Raw genomic sequence first — 18,325 nt, 5'->3', positions numbered from 1 at the left:
CAGATGATTCTTTTGCACCAATTTAGAAATCTATACTTCACCCATCTCCCACATAACCCTTTTAGAAATTCTTCTGAGCCAAGTTTGAGGACTACAGTTCCAGGAACACAGACTCAACATATGCTGAGAATGCATCCCGAAGTGGGTTACGTGAGGCACAGCAGTTATATACTTTGCTATGTAGAAAATGGGAGAAGAGGACAGTGAAGCAAAGGTAATATTTTTATTCTTACAAATCTGATTCTGATTGCTTAGCGACATTATATCTAAGATAAAGCAAATATGCAATCGACATATACATAGGGTAAAAGGTTAAGGAGTACATAGGCATCTTGGGGTCTGGACAGGAACAATTGATTCTATCTTACCTCTGTGCTTCATCTGACAGGCAAAGGTACAATCAGTATATGTCGGTGAAATGTTTGACAAACTCCAGCCTCATGGGCGAGAGTTCAGCCACTAGCCCTAGCTTCTGTTACCTGTATGTCCATCTTACAGCAATTTTAGGCCTCTTTGAAAAAAAAAAAATTCTTTCAAATTTTCCTTTTTCTTTCAATTCTCCCCTTTTGGTCAAAATCTTCCAAAGAAAGGCTTTTTTTTTTTTTTTTTTTTGAGACAGAGTCTCACTGTGCTGCCCAGGCTAGAGTGCCATGGTGTTATCCTCGCTCCCAGCAACCTCAAACTCCTGGGCTCAAGCGATCCTCCTGCCTCAGCCTCCCGAGTAGCTGGGACTACAGGCATGTGCCACCATGCCCGGCTAATTTTTTCTATATATTTTTAGTTGTCCGATTAATTTCTTTCTATTTTTAGTAGAGACGGGTCTCGCTCTTGCTCAGGCTGGTTTCGAACTCCTGAGCTCAAACAATCCGCCCGCCTCGGCCTCCCAGAGAGCTAGGATTACAGGTGTGAGCCACCGTGCCCGGCCTAAAGAAAGGCTTTGAAACCCAAATATTAGGTTATTAAGTATGGAATGTCTGATTTCCTTAAGTATTAATACTAAGTTTGACAATTGATATCTCTGACATTTCACTTTGACATTTTTTTTTTTATTGTGAAGGTACATCATCAAACACATGTTTTGGCTTGTGATTATCTTTCAATTTTTTTTAAGAGCAATTTTTGTGAAACCATGAATAAGTAAAAAACACATGTTATTTTTGAATGTGAGTTCTATCATGAACCAATGCAGTACAAACAGCTCGAAATATCGATAAAGTGTTCGGGAAGGATGTGGCTGATGAATGCACAGTACTTCGATGAGAAATTTGAGAAGTTCCATTCTAGTGATTTTAATCTTGAAGATAAGCCAGGTGGGTGACCTGAGACTAAGGTAGATAATGATGAGCTGAAAGCTGTAGTGGAAGTGAATCCATCTCAACTTACTTGTGAATTAGTAGCAAGGTTTGACATTACTATTCCAACAATATTGGACCATGTGAAACAAACGGGCAAGGTAAAGAAGCTGGATAGATGGATACTGCATGAATTAAATGAGCATCAGAAAAGAGATTGTCTCGAAGCTTGCCTTTCTTTGCTGTCATGACATAAAGGAGAACCATTTCTACACTGTACTGTTACGTGTGATGAAAAAGGGATTCTTTTTAACAATTACAAGTGTTCAGCACAATGGTTGGATAAAGATGAAGTGCTGAAACACAGTCCAAAACCAAGTATTCATCAAAAAAAGCTAATGGTGGGCCGGGCGCGGTGGCTCACGCCTGTAATCCTAGCTCTCTGGGAGGCCGAGGCGGGCGGATTGTTTGAGCTCAGGAGTTCAAAACCAGCCTGAGCAAGAGCGAGACCCTGTCTCTACTAAAAATAGAAAGAAATTAATCGGACAACTAAAAATATATAGAAAAAACTAGCCGGGCATGGTGGTGCATGCCTGTAGTCCCAGCTACTTGGGAGGCTGAGGCAGAAGGATCGCTTGAGCCCAGGAGTTTGAGGTTGCTGTGAGCTAGGCTGATGCCATGGCACTCACTCTAGCCCAGGCAAAAGAGTGAGACTCTGTCTCAAAAAAAAAAAAAAAAAAAAAAAAAAGCTAATGGTGTCTGGTGGTCCAGCACTGGTATTATCCACTACAGCTTCATGAAACCTGGTCAATTGATTACAGAGGATGTTTACTGCAACTATCTGGATGAAATGATGAGGATGGTTGCAATTAAGCAGCTGAGATTGGTCAATGGAGACAGGCCAATCCTCTTGCAAGGCCACATGTCACAAAAAACAATGCTGCTCAAACTACAGAAGCTGGACTTAAGATGGCAAAACTGTGTGAATAGTTTATGCATATACTTTGATTAATTGTACTTCTTCTTGTTTGAGATGTAATAAATTAAAATTTTGATTCAAAATCAGACATTTCATATTTAATGACCTAATAATATAATTTCAGGAATTTGAAGAAGACAGGTCCCATTTGTTTAGAATCATAGGGTGTAAAGGATCAAATCAGAATTTAGAAATGCCCTTGTTCCATTCTTCACCCCTATAAGAAGTGCCATCATCTGAGTCGCCAGTGAGGATGCAAAGGCTTCTACCTTTCCTTTCAGAATGCAAAAGACTGTTATTTTTTGCTAATGTCTCCTTATGTCACAGAGAAATAAGATGATCATTGCAATCAGGATTATTCCCTTACAAGCTATTGAGGGGCCTTGAGGAGTCAGGTGGAAGAATATCCGATTTGATGTCTCTCATAAGCCTTGGGACTGTAGGGCTTAAAGAAAAGTGTACAGGAAGCCCTTCCTCAGTTGGTCAGGCGAGGAGAGGATGTGTCGAACAAAATGGGCACAAGAAGACTTCCTTTACCTATGTTCTATGGCTAGTAGTTCAAACTGATGAACTAACACAATTTTAGCTGGAGTTCTATTCTTTTGGTGACATTTGTAATTTCTGCAGCATTTATAACATTTGTAACATAGAAATATTAGAGAAATTATCAACAATACAGTGAATAACTGAGAGGTCCATTGAGGTAAAGATAATGAAGAAAAGAAACAACCCTGAATATACATTTTGATAGTCTGCAACTAACTGAATAATTTTCCTTCTTCCTTCATTTGTTTGTATACACACCTTATATCTTTGACTGGATTCATTCAGAATTGTAATTAGCTGATGATTTATAATATCTAATTGTTCATCCAGCCATTCACATTCTGCTGGGAGTACAGCTTAAGGAGGGTTGAGTTCCAATTCCCAAAATATTTGATTATCAATGTCTTCATTACCATAAATGTTATTTTGTCCTAAAGTAACTTTCCTATGAACCCACTATTGCACCACATGGTAGTGCAATTTAAATAAAATATTGTCTGGTTGCAAATAAGATGTAAGATGTTTACAGTCTCATTTTTCTTCCCTTCCCAACAAAAGCATCCTTTTTCCATGTACCACATGTTATTTTGAATAGGGGTAGAAATTAAGGGCCATGTTTCTGTGATTTCAGGATTCCAGATGTTTTGAGGACCATTCTCCCTGAATTTGTTTACAATCTAGAATTGAAATTGAATTCCAAGTACTATTATTTAGTATGGCCCATCAACTTCCCATGGGGAGAACACAGGTATTGTTAAAAATGATCCCTGTTCCTACTAGGTGCACTGCATTGTATGGCTAGTTGCCATATACATGGGATGCTAACACCATAAGAGTGCAGCAAATTAGTCTATATATCCTGGTAGTAATTTTCCAGGAGGAAGAGGGCCCATATATTTTTCATAAATGTATACCTGTGCTTCTGCATCCAAAATGGTTGACCATGTTTTAGAGGACACTTCTGCTTCCATTTGAATTAGCATGGACAATAAATCTTCTTGAGTTTGGATGCATGCTCTTTCCCATCACTGGGTTTTGGCATGGCCCCTCATTAGTTGAGCAGTTTGATTTACCCATTTAGCAATAGTGTCATTATCTTTTCATACAGCTTCCCAACCCTTAATTTCCTCCCGAAAGAGTTTTCTTTCTAATTTATTTAGTTTGGTTGGTAAGTATCAACTTTCCTTGTGAATGTCTTTCTTCATTAAATACATTCTCATCTTATATCCCAAGCCCTGCCTCCATCTCACTTAAGGTTCTTTTTACCTTAGTTGGCCAGTGCTATTTTATCTACCAAACACGCTGTTGCCATTGAACAATTATAGCGGAAGTGCAACTTGGGTACAGGTTATGAACCCAAATATGTTGGATGCTCCAAGTTAAAGTGAGATGGGTAGTATTTACCCCTATATATAGTTTAGTTTGAGCATGCCACAGGCTTCCCACATTCTTCCTGGTTGAATTCCCAAGTTATCTTCTGGCAGTGTCCTAGTCTACCAAGTAATTCCCATGGTACGATTCCAGGTTTCATTGGAATGTTTCATAGACCTCCAGCCACAAAAACAAGTCCTTTGACCTGTAAGGCAAGAGATATTATAATAAGGCACATAAGCTGCAGCTAACTATCTTCCATCTTATTCAGGAACTTTGGATAGTAATTGATCATCTATATTTATAGTGAATGATCATAGTGAATGATCATCTATATTCATAGTAATACAGTAATACAGTGATTGTAAAGTATTAAAAACTGCCTGACTGGGCCTGGAGTTGGGAAGAACTTCCTGGATGTATTTCCCTAATTTAGGGCCCTGATAGTATAATATACCTGAAAAGAAGGTGCCATGCGCTATAGGAACATTGGACTGATTCTAAAAACTTGATGTCAGGGTTATAATATCCTCTTGACATTGAAAAATAAAGGTTTTTCCTACTTTCATATCAGTTAGATTAGTGATTTCCCAGTAAGAGGAATGGAGATCAAACAAAGGAGGAGGTGTTACTATATATTCAGTAATCATAACACGGAAATACAAAAACCAAAAGTATATGCATGAGAAATTCATTGTGAGTACAGGCGTGGTCTGGTATCTTGAGAAATGTTGTCTACTTAGATGTCATCTGCTTCTCATCCTCCAAGGAGTCAGGAATCTTAGAGATCTTTAATTGGGCACATAAGTCCATTCAGATGTTTGAGCTTTTTCTAAATGAGAAATGTGAATGCAGGAATCAATTCCTTCAAATTTAGCTGCACAATCATTATGTAACAATACGTGATAAGGTCCTTTCCAACAAGGTTCAAGGTAGTTCTTTTTTTTTTTTTTTTTACCCATGCTGGAGTGCAGGAGTACAATCATAGCTCACTGCAGCCTCGAAGTGGCTTGAGTGATCCTCCTGCCTCAGCCTCCTGAGTAGCTAGGACTACAGGTGTACACCACCATGCCTGGCTCATGCTAGTCTTCTAATTGATGTCTTTTCCAATAAACATAGTCCCCTGGCTGGAGATCATGATATTTAAGATCTTTGTCTCCCAGGAGTGCACTGTAAAAATATTCCTTTATTAATTTAGTTTTTTGGGAAAGAAGTTTAGTTAAGCTTTGACAATAAAGGAGTGTCTCCTTTCAGTAAAGTTGGTTCACATAAACACCATCCAATTTCATAGGATGACCTGTAACAATCTTATAAGAGAATTAATATTTTCCAAAAGGAATTGCTCTTAGGTTAAGCAAAACCAATGGAAAAGCATTGGGCCAAGTAATATATTAATAAAAAGCTTCCATTAATTTTGCCAGCTGGTTTTTTAGTATTCTGTTTGTTCATTCGAGCAACCCAGAAAAATGGGGATGGTATGCACAATGAAAATATTGGAAAATGGGCCAGATTTTACAAATTGAACAGACTATTTCTTTAGTAAAATGAGTTCTCCTATGGCTATGTAATTCAGAAGGAATTCCCCAAGAGGGAATTATCTGCTCCACCAAACATTTTCCTATTGCTTCCACCATGGCTCTTTGCAAAGAAATGCTTCAACCCAATGAAAGAACCTAGAAATCAAAACCAGTAAACATTTATAACCCTGGGCTGGAGGTAATTGGATAAAATCCATTTCCCAAATGTTGAAAGGCCGGGTGAGCAAAGGGAAATACCTTTGAGATCTGTGAAAAGGCTTTCCTGGACTAAGTTTAGGACAAATTGGACATTGAGCATAAACCTTATGAGCTATTGTGGTCAAGGGTTTCCAGTAATAATTTTTTCCCCAGACAATTATTTTCTCAGGTCCCCAGTGAGTGAACTCATGGATATATTGGAACATAGGAATTAAAATCCCAAAGGCAAAATAGGTCTGCTATTGGGTCCATACTATAATTTGCAAGTGAGGGGAAAGTGTCCTCCCTTAGCCATATGTGCTTTTCCCTCTTTGAAGACTTTTTTAAGCCCCTTGGAGTTCCTTTTCAATGGAGCTCACTTTAGATATAGCCACCTCTATAGTTTCATCTTAGTGGTAAAACAGTCTTTTTTGCTGCTGTATCAGCAAAATGATTTCCTTTACTCTCTAGAGAGTCAAGTTTGGAATGTTCAGAAATCTTAATAATAGCCAATTTTTGGTAGTTGAATAGCTTTCAGAAGGTCAGAAACTTGAGAGCCATGTTTAATAGGATGTCCAGAGGAGGTCAAACAGCCTATTTCCATAACATTCCAAAGTCATGAGCTACACCAGTAATGGCTGTCAATGTAAATATTAGCTGTTTGATTTTTGGCCAGTTGATGAGCTCTGGTGAGTGTTATTAACTCAGACAACCATGCTAACTTTACTTTAGACAAGGGATTGATCTCTATCATGTTCATGAGAGACACAATGGCATAGTCTGCTTAGTATTTTCCAAATTTATCCTTTAGGTACGATCCATCTGTGAACCAAATAACATTAGCATTTTCCAGTGGTGTCTTCTGCAAATCCTATCTGGCATCAAAAGCTGTTCTGTTAGTAAAATACAATCATGAGGTATCTCATCATTTGCTTTAGGAAATAACATTGTGGGATTAATAGTGTTACAGTGAGGGAAAAAAAAGAGTATTACAGTGAGAGACGGTAATATGTAGAGCAGAGAGTCAAAGTACTTCATAAGAAGCCAATCTGTTGACAGAAAGGTGTGTATATCATGGGAATTTAAAAGAACTTCTACAGAATGAGGTACATTTATAGTCAAGGGAGCCTCCATTACAGTTTCCTGAGTGGCCTTAAGGAGCACAGCAATGGCCGAATTGGCCTCAGACAAAGGGATAGCCCAGGTGCTACAGAGCCTAATAACAGCCAATAGGTTTATATTGTCCTCTGCGTTTTTGAGTTAGAACACCCAGGACACTGCCATGGCTTTCATGAACAAAAAGGAAAAAATAATAGCTGATGATTTGGATGGCCAAAGAAGGGGCCCTTGTAAGACTTTCCTTTACTTCTTGAATAGCTATTTGTCCTTCTGATGTCCAATGTATGGGGTCAGGTTGATCTTCCTTTCTTTTGGATATATATAAAATACTTAGCAGTGGGATTACTGGGTCATATAGTAGTTCTGTTTTTAGGTTTATGAGGAACCTCCATACTGTTCTCCATAGTGGTTGCACTGATTTACATTCCTACCAACAGTGTATGAGGGTTCCCCTTTCTCCACATCATCACCAGAATTTGTTTTGCCTTTTTGATAAAAGCCATTTTAACTGAGGAGATGATATCTCATTGTAGTTTTGATTTGCATTTCTCTGATGACTAACGATGTGGAGCATTTTTTCATATACCTGTTGGTCATTCATATATCTTCTTTCAAGAAATGTCTGTTCAGGTCTTTTGCCCATTTCTAATTGGATTATTTGCTTTTTTCTTATTGAGTTGTTGGAACTCTTTATATATTCTAGTTACTAATTCCTTGTCAGATGGGTTGTTTGAAAATATTTTCTCCCATTCTGTTGGTTGTCTTTTCATTTTTGTTGATTGTTTCCTTTGCTGTGCAAAAGCTTCTTAGCTTTTGGTCCAATTTTGCTTTGGTTGCCTGTGCTTTGGGGGTATTACCCAACAAATCCTTGCCCAGACCAATGTCCTGAAGCATTTCCCCAATGTTTTCTTTAAGTAGTTTCATAGTTTCAGGTTTTAGATTTAAGTCTTTAATCCATTTTAATTTGATTTTTCTATATGGTGAGATTTAAGGGTCTAGTTTCATTCTTCTACATATGGATATTCAGTTTTCCCAGCACCATTTATTGAAGAGATTGTCCTTTTCCCAATGTATGTTCTTGGAATCTTTGTTGAAGATAAGTTCACTATAGATGTGTGGATTTATTTCTGGGTTCTCTATTCTGTTCCATTGTTCTATGTGTCTGTTTTTATGCCAGTACCATGCTGTTTTGGTTATATATCTCTATAGTATAATTTGAAGTCAGTTACTGCAATTCTTCCAGTTTTGTTCTTTTTGCTCAGGATGGCTTTGGCTATTCTGGGTCTTTGTGGTTCCATATAAATTTTAGTATTATTTTTTCTATTTCTGTGAAGAATATCATTGGTATTTTGATGGGGATTGCATGGAATCTGTAGATTGCTTTGGGAAGTATGGACATCTTCACAATATTGATTCTTCCAGAGTCAGTTTCAAACACAATAGGTTCATGCTGGTACCAGTGCAGAGTTGAAAAGAATGAGTCCTGGGTGTCCAAGGCTCCTTCTGGAATCCTGTCAACTATGCCATCTGTTGACCGAAAAGTTTAAAAAACAGGCATCACAGGCAATAGCTTGGGAATACCAACCTCAGCACAAACTGAGAATGTGTCCGAAAGTGGGTTAAATGAGGCACAATATTTATACATTTTGCTACATAGAAAATGAGAAAAGGGGGCAGTGAAGCAAAAGTGACATTCTTACAATTCTGATTGGTGCTTAGTGACATTTTACATAGGATAAAGCAAATATGCAATTGATGTATATAGGGTAAAATGTTAATGAGTACATAGGTGTCTTAGGTGCGAAGAGTTATAATTGACTCTGTGCTTTGTGCCGCATCTGATAGCAAAGTTACAATCACTAATGTCAGTGAAATATTTGACAAACTCCAGCCTCACGGCAAGAGTTCAGCTACTAGGTCTAGTTTATATCACCTATATGACCAACCTATAGCCATTTCGGTTCTCTTTAAAATTTTTTTCTTTCGAATTTTCATTTTCCTGGCATAAGAATCATATATATTTACGATAAAGTTTAATTTATAAATTAGGCACAGTAAAAGATTAAAAATGATAACTAATAATAGAACAACTATTACAATATGCCAGCATCACTACTCTTATACTTTGGGGGCATTATTCAGTAAAATAAGAGTTCCTTGAACACAAACACTGCAATACTACAATGGCCAATCTGATAACCAAGATAGCTATTAAGTGGCTACCAGGTGGATGCACTTGACAAAGAAATGATTTACATCCTGGGCAGACTGGAGGGGGACAGTGTGAAATTTTATCGTGCTACTCAGAACAGCATACAATTCAAAGATTGGGAATTGTTTATTTCTGGAATATTTCATTCAATATTTTCAGACTGTGGTTGACCCCAGGTAACAAACTACAGAAAGTGAAACTGTGGATAGGGGGACTACTGTATCCCATTTGTTTATCCATTCATCAGTCGATGGACATTTGAGCTGTTTCCAGTTTTGGGCCATCATGCATAGAAGAAAGTTGTTATGAACATTTGTGTACAAGTCTTTGTGTAGAAATATGCTTTCATTTCTCTTGAGTAAATACCTAGGAGTGTAATTGCTGGACGTTAAGGTAAATGCACATTTAATTTTATTTTAGAAAAATAAGTGCTTCCATTTTGATGCAGCAATTCTTCCCACAATTTATTCTAAATAAAAAATCATGAATGTATGTAATGATTTAGCTACCAGGATCTTCATCATAGCAATATTTATATGTTTGCTACAATTTAACATACAACCATGTTATAGAGTATCACATGGCAATTTTTAAAAATTTTTAATAGTAAATTTAATATGTCCATTCCATTCACTTCTCAAAACTGCCCATTCTGCTAATATAGTTGTTATAAAAGGTGAGATAATGTAGATGAATCTATACAGATAAACCAGTGGTAGCAGTCACTTAACGATTCCTTGTGCCACATCTCCTCTTTTGCCATGATTTCAGCAAAGCTGTGATGGTCTGTTCCACACACATTGCCACTCTCCCATCTTCAGCAAACCAAAGTGACAGAGTTCTCCAAAACAGTAGAAAGCCACTCAGCACGAGCACAGGTAGCTAAGAATTTCAAGGGAGTTAATGCCCGTGGAAACAACACTCAAACAATGGGGGATAAAAACCAATAGTTTTATGCTCCAGCCTCTCATCTTCTGGTGTAATATTTCTGAGGCATCTTCAACATGATTCTTCAAAGGGTTCTCAGCATAATTAAGCCCCATTCTCTATATTGGAAACCAGCTCAAAAAAATACTTTCATTGACTTTTCTTCCTTCCTTGTCCCATTGGTCAAACTTCCTCAGTCCTGTTTCCTGAAGTAACCTCCAAAATGTACCCAAATCCTTGTTTCGGTCTCTGCTTTGGGGTACCATCAATGTTAAAATTTTTTTAAGAGGATGTCTCATGAGTGCCGCAACAGAAATATCATCTTGAAAATGAAAAATCAGAATGTGACACTGAGAATAGATCTCATTGTAGAGATGCTCCTTGATTTATGATGAGGTTACATCCTCATAAACCCATTGTAAGTTGAAAATACAGTAAATCAAAAGTACATTTTCCTTTTTTTCTCTCTCCTTGCATTTGAAAAAAATTCAATAGATTTAGGGAGTACTAGTTGAGTTCCATTATGTGTATGTATTGTATAGTGGTGATGTCTGGGCTTTTGGCGTACCCATCACCTGAATAGTGTACATTGTACCCAATAGGTAATTTTTCATCCCTCACCCCCTCCTGACCTCCCCTCTTTTAAGTCTCCAGTGTCCATTATACTACTCTTGTGTCCTTGTGTAGCCATAGCTTAGCTCCCACTTAAAAGTGAGAACATGCAGCATTTGTTTTTCAGTTCCTGAGTTATTATACTTCACTTAGGATAATGGCCTCCAGTGCCATCCAATTTGCTGCAAAAGACATTATTTCATTCTTTCTTATGGCCAAGTAGTACTCCATTGTATGTTAGACACCACATTTTCTTTATCCACTCATCAGTTCATGGGCACTTAGGTTGATTTCATATCTTTGCAATTGTGAATTGTGCTGTGATAAACATACAAGTGCAGGTGTCTTTTTGATATAATGATTTGTTTTTCTTTGGGTAGATACCCAGTAATGGGATTGCTGGATTGAATGGTAGAACTTTTAGTTCTTTGAGAAATCTCCATATGATTTCCATAGAGGTTGTACTAATTTACATTCCCACGGAGTATAAGCATTCCCTTTTCATCATATCCTAGCAACCATCCATTGTTTTTTGAATTTTAATGGTCATTCTAATTGGAGTAAGATGGTATCTCACTGGGGTTTTAATTTGCATTTCTCTGATGATTAGTGATGTGGAGCATTTTTTCATGTTTGTTGGCCATTTGTATATATTCTTTTGAAAAATGCCAGTTCATGTCATTTGCCCACTTTTTACTGGGGTTGTTTGGTTTTTTCTTGCTGAAGTATTTGAGTTCCATGTAGATTTTGGATATTAGTCCTTTGCTGGATACATAGTTTGCAAATATTTTTCTCCCATTCTGTAGGCTATTTACTTTTTTGGGGGTTGGGAGGAGACAGGGTCTCACTCTGTTGCCCCAGCTGGATGCACTGGTGTTGTGATAGCTCACTGCAACCTCAAACTCCTGAGCTCAAGAGATCCTCCTGCCTCAGCCTCCTGAGTAACTGGGACTATAGGCATGCATCAGCATACCTGGCTAATTTTTCTATTTGTAGGAGAGATGGAGTCTTGTTCTTGCTTAGGCTGGTCTTGAACTCATGAGCCCAAGAGATCCTTCCACTGCGGCCTCCCAGAATGCTAGGATTACAGGCATGAGACACCATGCCCAGCCCCTATTTACTCTTTTGATTATTTCTTTTGCTATGCAGAAGATTTTTTGTTTAATTAAGCCCTGTTTGTCTATTTTTCTTTTCGTTGCATTTGCTTTTGGGGTCTTAGTCATAAATTCTTTGCTTAGGCCAATGTCCAAAAGAGTTTTTCCTAGGTTTTCTTCTAGAATTTTTATGGTTTTAGGTCCTATATTTAAGTCTTTAATCCATCTTGAGTTAATTTTTGTATATAGGGTGAGAGATGGGGATCCATTTTCATACTTCTGCATATCACATGGCAATTGAAATGGATATTTCAAACTTCTAGTTCAGGAATTAAAATAGTATGAATGCACAATAAAGAAAACAGGAATCTGTTTTCAGCAGACAGAGATTTCAACAAATTTCTTGGAAACAGAAAGTGTTGGATAAATACTGACTAATACAGCACAGTAGAGGCAGCTGCAGCCAGTGAGGGCTCAAGGCCTCTCCTCAGGTGAGAGATGCCTCATGCTGGAAATGACAAGGATTCCAGATAGTGGGAATGTAAAATGGGGCTGAAACCTACTGAAGTTCTATTATACATACACAGCAGCTGACGGTCCTGCTCATACAAATTAGACAGGAGTTAATCACCTTCTCTAGGGTGATAAGAAACACTAGAGGGCTTGTCTCTGAAGAAATTGTATAGAATTGTTGGGGAGAATTAGGGCAAGCAATATGGGATTTGGAAGTCCAGAGTGGAGAGTTGTGCATCCCTGCTTTTAGGGACCCTCAACAAAAACACTGAGTTCTGCCAACTTTCTCTGGAGACAAGCGTGAGAGCAGACAAGCTCTGCCTATGTTCTTAATTTCCTATCAGCCTCCTTATTGCCTCAATCTTAAATAGAAATGAAAAGCCAAGAGTAAACAGACATGAGAGGAAAGTCTGCAATAGCAAAAAGTAAGAAAAGATAAATCAACAGGCAAATATGATTCTAAAGAAAATAGAGATTATTCATGGGAGAAAAGGATTAAATAAACAAAAACTTCTAAAAACCCCTGTGACTATTAGAGAAAATATGTCATAGTGGCAAAACAAGAAAAGGATGTTATGGAAAAGAAATAATCAGAGAACAAGAAAGAGTTTTCTGAAATTAAAAATATGTTTGCCAAAATAACAACAACAGTATAGTTAGATAATTAAGTTGAAGAAATCTTCCAAGTATAGATTTGAAAGGAAATGCAAAATATGATAGAAATGACAAAACACATAAAGGGGTGATACAGAGATTTGAGATCTAAATAACAGGAATTCCAAAAAGATTAAAAAGTTAAAACAAAAGGAGGGAAGCATAGGGTTGAAGCAGAAAAGCTTTCCTTCTGCCGTCTGAAGGTTTGCTGGAATGAACTACCATCGATTACCAGGAGAAAAAGGCATACAAATTTATTTAATGTGCATAAACACAGGAGCTATACACAAAGTATGAGACTCACAGAGAGGCCAGATGGTTGAGATTTAAATACTCTCTTCATAGGGGAGTGATGTGTGGATCCGGGAGGCAAACATTATTTCATAATTAATTCTCTTTGAAAGCTGGATGGGACTGACAAGTTACAAGAAGATGAGGGGTGGAACTGCACAAGAACAAAGGTTGTGTTATTACGCAGATAAAATTTCTTAGGTAATCTCTCAGAGCTGCCCTTAGAAGAATAGATAGAAGTCTGTCTGGGCATGGTGACGACTTTTAGTTTCTTCTCTTCTCCAGTGGTTCATCTTTCCTGGTTATTTGATGAAATTCCTAGGGGGGGATTTAAGCCAATTGTATTTCTTTTAAAATAGAAAAATGAGCCAGGTGTGGTGGCACATGCCTATAGTCCCAGCTACCTGGGAGGCTGAGGCAGAAGGATTGCTTGAGCCCAGCAGTTTGAGGTTGCAGTGAGCTACCATGATGCCACTGCACTCTACCTGGAGTAACAGAGTGAGACTCTGTCTCAAAAAAAAAAAAAAAAGGATCAAAAAGCACTGGAGGGGACTTTCCTTCTATCTGTGTAAACCAGACTGACTGATCAAAAGATCAAAGGGGCAATCGACTTCCCTTCCTCTGCGTGTTATCTCAACATATTGCAGGAAGGAGGATCAAGAATGCAAGCAGACCTGGCGCAAATCATTTAACTATAATACCCTCTCTCAGGTTAATTTAATTTGCTCAGATTAATTTAATTTGCAAAGAGAATCATTTACAAGTCAATTGTTTCCCCCATCCAATTTTCCTCCCTAAGCACCCTTTGTCACCCCTAAACAGAATTACCTGTACTATTCATCTCCCACTCCCCTCCAAAAGGCAGGTATAAAAATATCTGAATTTCATTGGGATATTGAGTAATCTCTGTGATTCTGCCCATGGGCATGGTAAATGAACCTTTCTCTTATTAATCTGCCTTAATTGTGAGTTGATCTTTCAGTGAACTTTGGGGGAAAAGGGGAAGTTTCCCTCCCCCCTACAGAGGCAAGAGTGGGATAGAAGTGACATGACTTCTCTATCACAGTAGGAAATCAATAGGAAGCACTAAAGTTGCTAAATTAATAAATAGCATCTTATGTAGAAACATGAAGGTAACCACCAAACAAACTCAAAACAAAAATGCTTAAAATTAGCCTCAGGTGGTCAGGACTATAGGCGGGGAGTGGTAGAGCAAGTGACTCAGGCTTTTCATTATAAGGTCTTTGGTATTATTTGATCTTAAACCTTTTGCATATATTACTAATTAAAGTCTTTAATGATGAACTCCCACACAAATTTCTGAGATAAGCAGTTTATAAGACTGTGTAGAACTTAATGGCATGCAAAAAGTTAGATGGATGTAAATCAAATTGATGTTAGAAGTCATCTCTGGGTCTTTGGATAACAGATCGATTCACTTCTTTATATTCATAAATATATAAATCTTCTACAACAATTCATTTTTTACTCTTATAATAAAAAAATAACTTTTGAAGATTAGCCCCTTTGCCCAAGAAAACTATTTCCTAAGGCGAATACTCAAGGTGGTTGTGCCCGACTTGAAATGTCCACCTCTCCCCATGCCCATCCACCTCTCAAAGACTCAGGCACTGGCCCAGGTCAGCCCTGTCTGATGTCAGGTCAGGAACACTAAGGCTCCTTCATGGCTTCAAAATATTTATGAAAACCTCACATCCCTCCATGCCAACGCCCACAGTCAGTAGTCCTCCACAATCCTACACAAGTTCCAGGACCCTCTACAACCACCAGGCTAGCTGAGCTCTCACCTGTGCCCAGATAGGACTGGCTAGGGAGTTACTTAGCACAGGTCAAATGTGAAGGTCTCTGGTCTTTCAAAACAACTCATTTATGACTAATGAAACAGAGTGGGTGTTTCACTATAATATACTGTGATTAGGATAAAGATACACAGAATAGAGCAGCACCTTAGAGCTGGAATTCACTTACATTCATTTAGTTCATCTGTTTATTTTACAGGTGAGAAACTGAGACCCAGAGAGGAAAAAGTCACTTGCCCAAGGTCAAAACTCAAATCTGATTCCCAGTTCAGTGTCTTCTGTCTATACCAGAATTTTTAAAGATAATTATGGTGTCTCAGGTTCTTTGGGTTACAGGTAACAGGATCCCAATTTTAAGGCAAAGGAAAAAATTATCAGAAAAATTACTGGAATCCAAGGGCAGGAAGTGCAGCTGGAGAGGGACCAAAGCACCGTGAGAAAGCCCTCAGGCAGCTTCCCTCCCTTTGCCTCTCACTCTGTAGCAGACTGGCAAATGTGGCTCCCAGGATCTACCCCTGAAGGAATGGGACATCCCTCAGACATACAAGGATGTGTCCAGCTGGGCCTGGATCAGCATAAACCTACGTGGGCAGGGGTGAGTGCTGCAGCAGAGGAGAGAGAAAGGAAGGGATGTGGTGAAAATCCAACTTGTGTGAAATGCCTTCTGGGCTTGGAGTCATGCTAGATACACTACAGTATTGTCCTCATTTATTTTTTTAAGGCAAGGGACTGAGGCTCAGGGCAGTGAAGTACATAGCTGCTAAGAATGAGAGATAGAGATATGTGCAAACTCCAGGTCTCCTTCCTCTTAGTTTATGATTCTTTCCTTTCCTTTATGCTTCTCTATGATGTGAAATGATTCTCTTGGTTTGGGGGCTCTTTTCCATTCTCTGGGAAGAGCTGCTGTTAAATAATGCCCAATGCTTGCTGCTCAAAGCCGTCGAGCCTGTGGGCTTTTTCGACATGCAATCCTGGCTCTCTGGGTCCAGGGATCAATGCTGAGGTCTACCTATCTTTACCCACTGCTTACCTCAGTGGCTCCAACCATTTCCTGTCGTTTGGTCTCCACCCAGGAGTATGCTAGAATCAGCTCCTATTGTCTCCCAAGAGCCAATTGTTATATATTTTGGAATTGTGCAAGCTGTTTGACACGAGTTATTAGTTTGAAATTGGCTATTGTGGGAGAATTTTATAGCATGGCTATACGCTATAAATGTAGTGTGGACAAATGTTACAAATCAGGGCTCTTCTCAACTCCCAGGCTGTTGTTAGACACTTACCAGCAAATCATTATCTCCATCTGTCCATTTCCTGCCTAGGAGACTTTTGAAGATATTCATATGAAAGCTCACACTTAATTTTCAGTAATAAATGTCCTTTAAATATACATAATGATATTTAAAAATATCTTTGCAAACTTCAATGCTTCATGTCAATTTTGGTGGTAACTCAAGGCCAAAAGTCTAACAGAACAAATGGATTCTTTGTGTAAGAAAGAATCTTAGCTATAATGCTTAAACTCCCTTCTTTTCCATGCACCTGCCAACCCCTTTCCTCAGGTCTGTATCTCACACCTATCAGCCTACTGCTGGGACCTTCTCTCTGGTTTCCCCACCTCCTCCAGCCTCCCTGTCCCCCAGTGCACCCTTCATATCTCTACCAGGTCAACCTTTCAAAAGCCCTGCTTCTGGTCACATTTCCATCAGAGGCTCTGCACTGGCTGCCAAATATGGTCCAAACTCCTGACTTGGCACTCAGGCCCCCAACTGCCTTTCTGTCCATATTTCCCAGGGAACCCAAATGATAAACTTAGACCTGACTTTCTTCTGGGTCTTTGCTGATGTGCAGTTTCTTTTCCCTAGCAGGCCCTCTTCCACCCTATCTCCTCTGAAACCCCGTTTAAGTGGCATTTCATCCATGATGCTGTCTGTTCCTAATCCCTACTGCCTAGCTAGAAGTGAGCCCAGTCACACTTGGACCTCTTAGAATACTTTGGTTATGGCTCTCAAGTGTTCCTCACAGCCATAACCCCTCTCAGCGGGGCTGGACACAAGCATCTGCAACACCATTGCAACTCAAAGTGTCGTCCAGACTAGCAGCACCAGGTAGTTTGTTAGAAATGTGCATTCTCAACCCCACCCCCCTAAATGAATCAGAATTCTGGGGTGTGTAGGTGGGAGAGGTAGCCCTTCCAGGTAATTCTAATGCATGCTATTCTACTCTACACCATTCCTATGGATTTTTTTCTACTCTATGTTCTTTTTTATGACTGTTCCTCATAGTAGTCTTTTTTTTTTCTTTTTTTTGAGACATGGACTCACTCTGTCACCCAGGCTGGAGTGCAGTAGCATTGTCATGGCTCACTGCAGCCTTCAACTCCTGGGCTCAAGTGATCCTCCCACTTTAGCCTCCCTAGTAGCAGGGACTACAGGCACTTGCCACCAGGCCCAGTTAACTTTTTTCATTTTTTTGTAGAGACAGGATCTCACTATGTTGCCCAGGCTGGTCTTGAACTTCTGGCCTCAAGAAATCCTCCCACCTCGGTCTCCCAAAGTGGTAGGATTATAGGCGTGAGCCACCATGCCAGGCCCCTAGAAATCTTCTTACTGTTAGTTAATATTTTCCCTGCTCATTCAGTTTCTAGCATTCTTACCTTCTGGAAGGATTGCTCCAGCAAAGTGGTAGATGGTGGTTCTACCAGCCCTAACTCACCCTCCTTTTCTGCATTTCACAGGCCCTGGGATGCTCCCTTTGTCCCCAGCCCCCATAGCTCCATTCTGCATTCAGCTAGGTCCACTGATCCTCCTCCACGTATAGGTGTGAATTACATTCAGTCCCTCAAAACATTTGCAACAAAGTCCATCTCCCAGGTCAGGTAACTCTTATCAGGTAAACTTTGTGTGCAGCCACTCTGGCCAGTCCAGGGCAAAGGGCAGAGCTCCACAGTAGGCTGAAGCCACACTCACAAAGAAGAGGCCCCTCCCTGTCCCTTACTCCCACTGAGAAAGCTCTCTCTGCCTCTGATCAGGTATGGCTACCAAAAGGCCCAAGTCCTGGAGAACTAGCACAGTCAGTCTCTGTCTGTCTGTCTCTGTTACCACTTTTAGTTTGGATATAATTTCAAAGTTACAGAAAAATTGCAAGTATAGTATCAGGGACTCCCATGTACCCTTTACCCAG

This window comes from Propithecus coquereli, unplaced genomic scaffold (genome assembly GCF_000956105.1).
Source record: "Propithecus coquereli isolate 6110/MARCELLA unplaced genomic scaffold, Pcoq_1.0 Scaffold7, whole genome shotgun sequence".
Classification (NCBI taxonomy): Eukaryota; Metazoa; Chordata; class Mammalia; order Primates; family Indriidae; genus Propithecus; species Propithecus coquereli.
The sequence above is the reverse complement of the archived record's forward strand: the minus strand, read 5'-3'. Positions refer to the sequence as shown.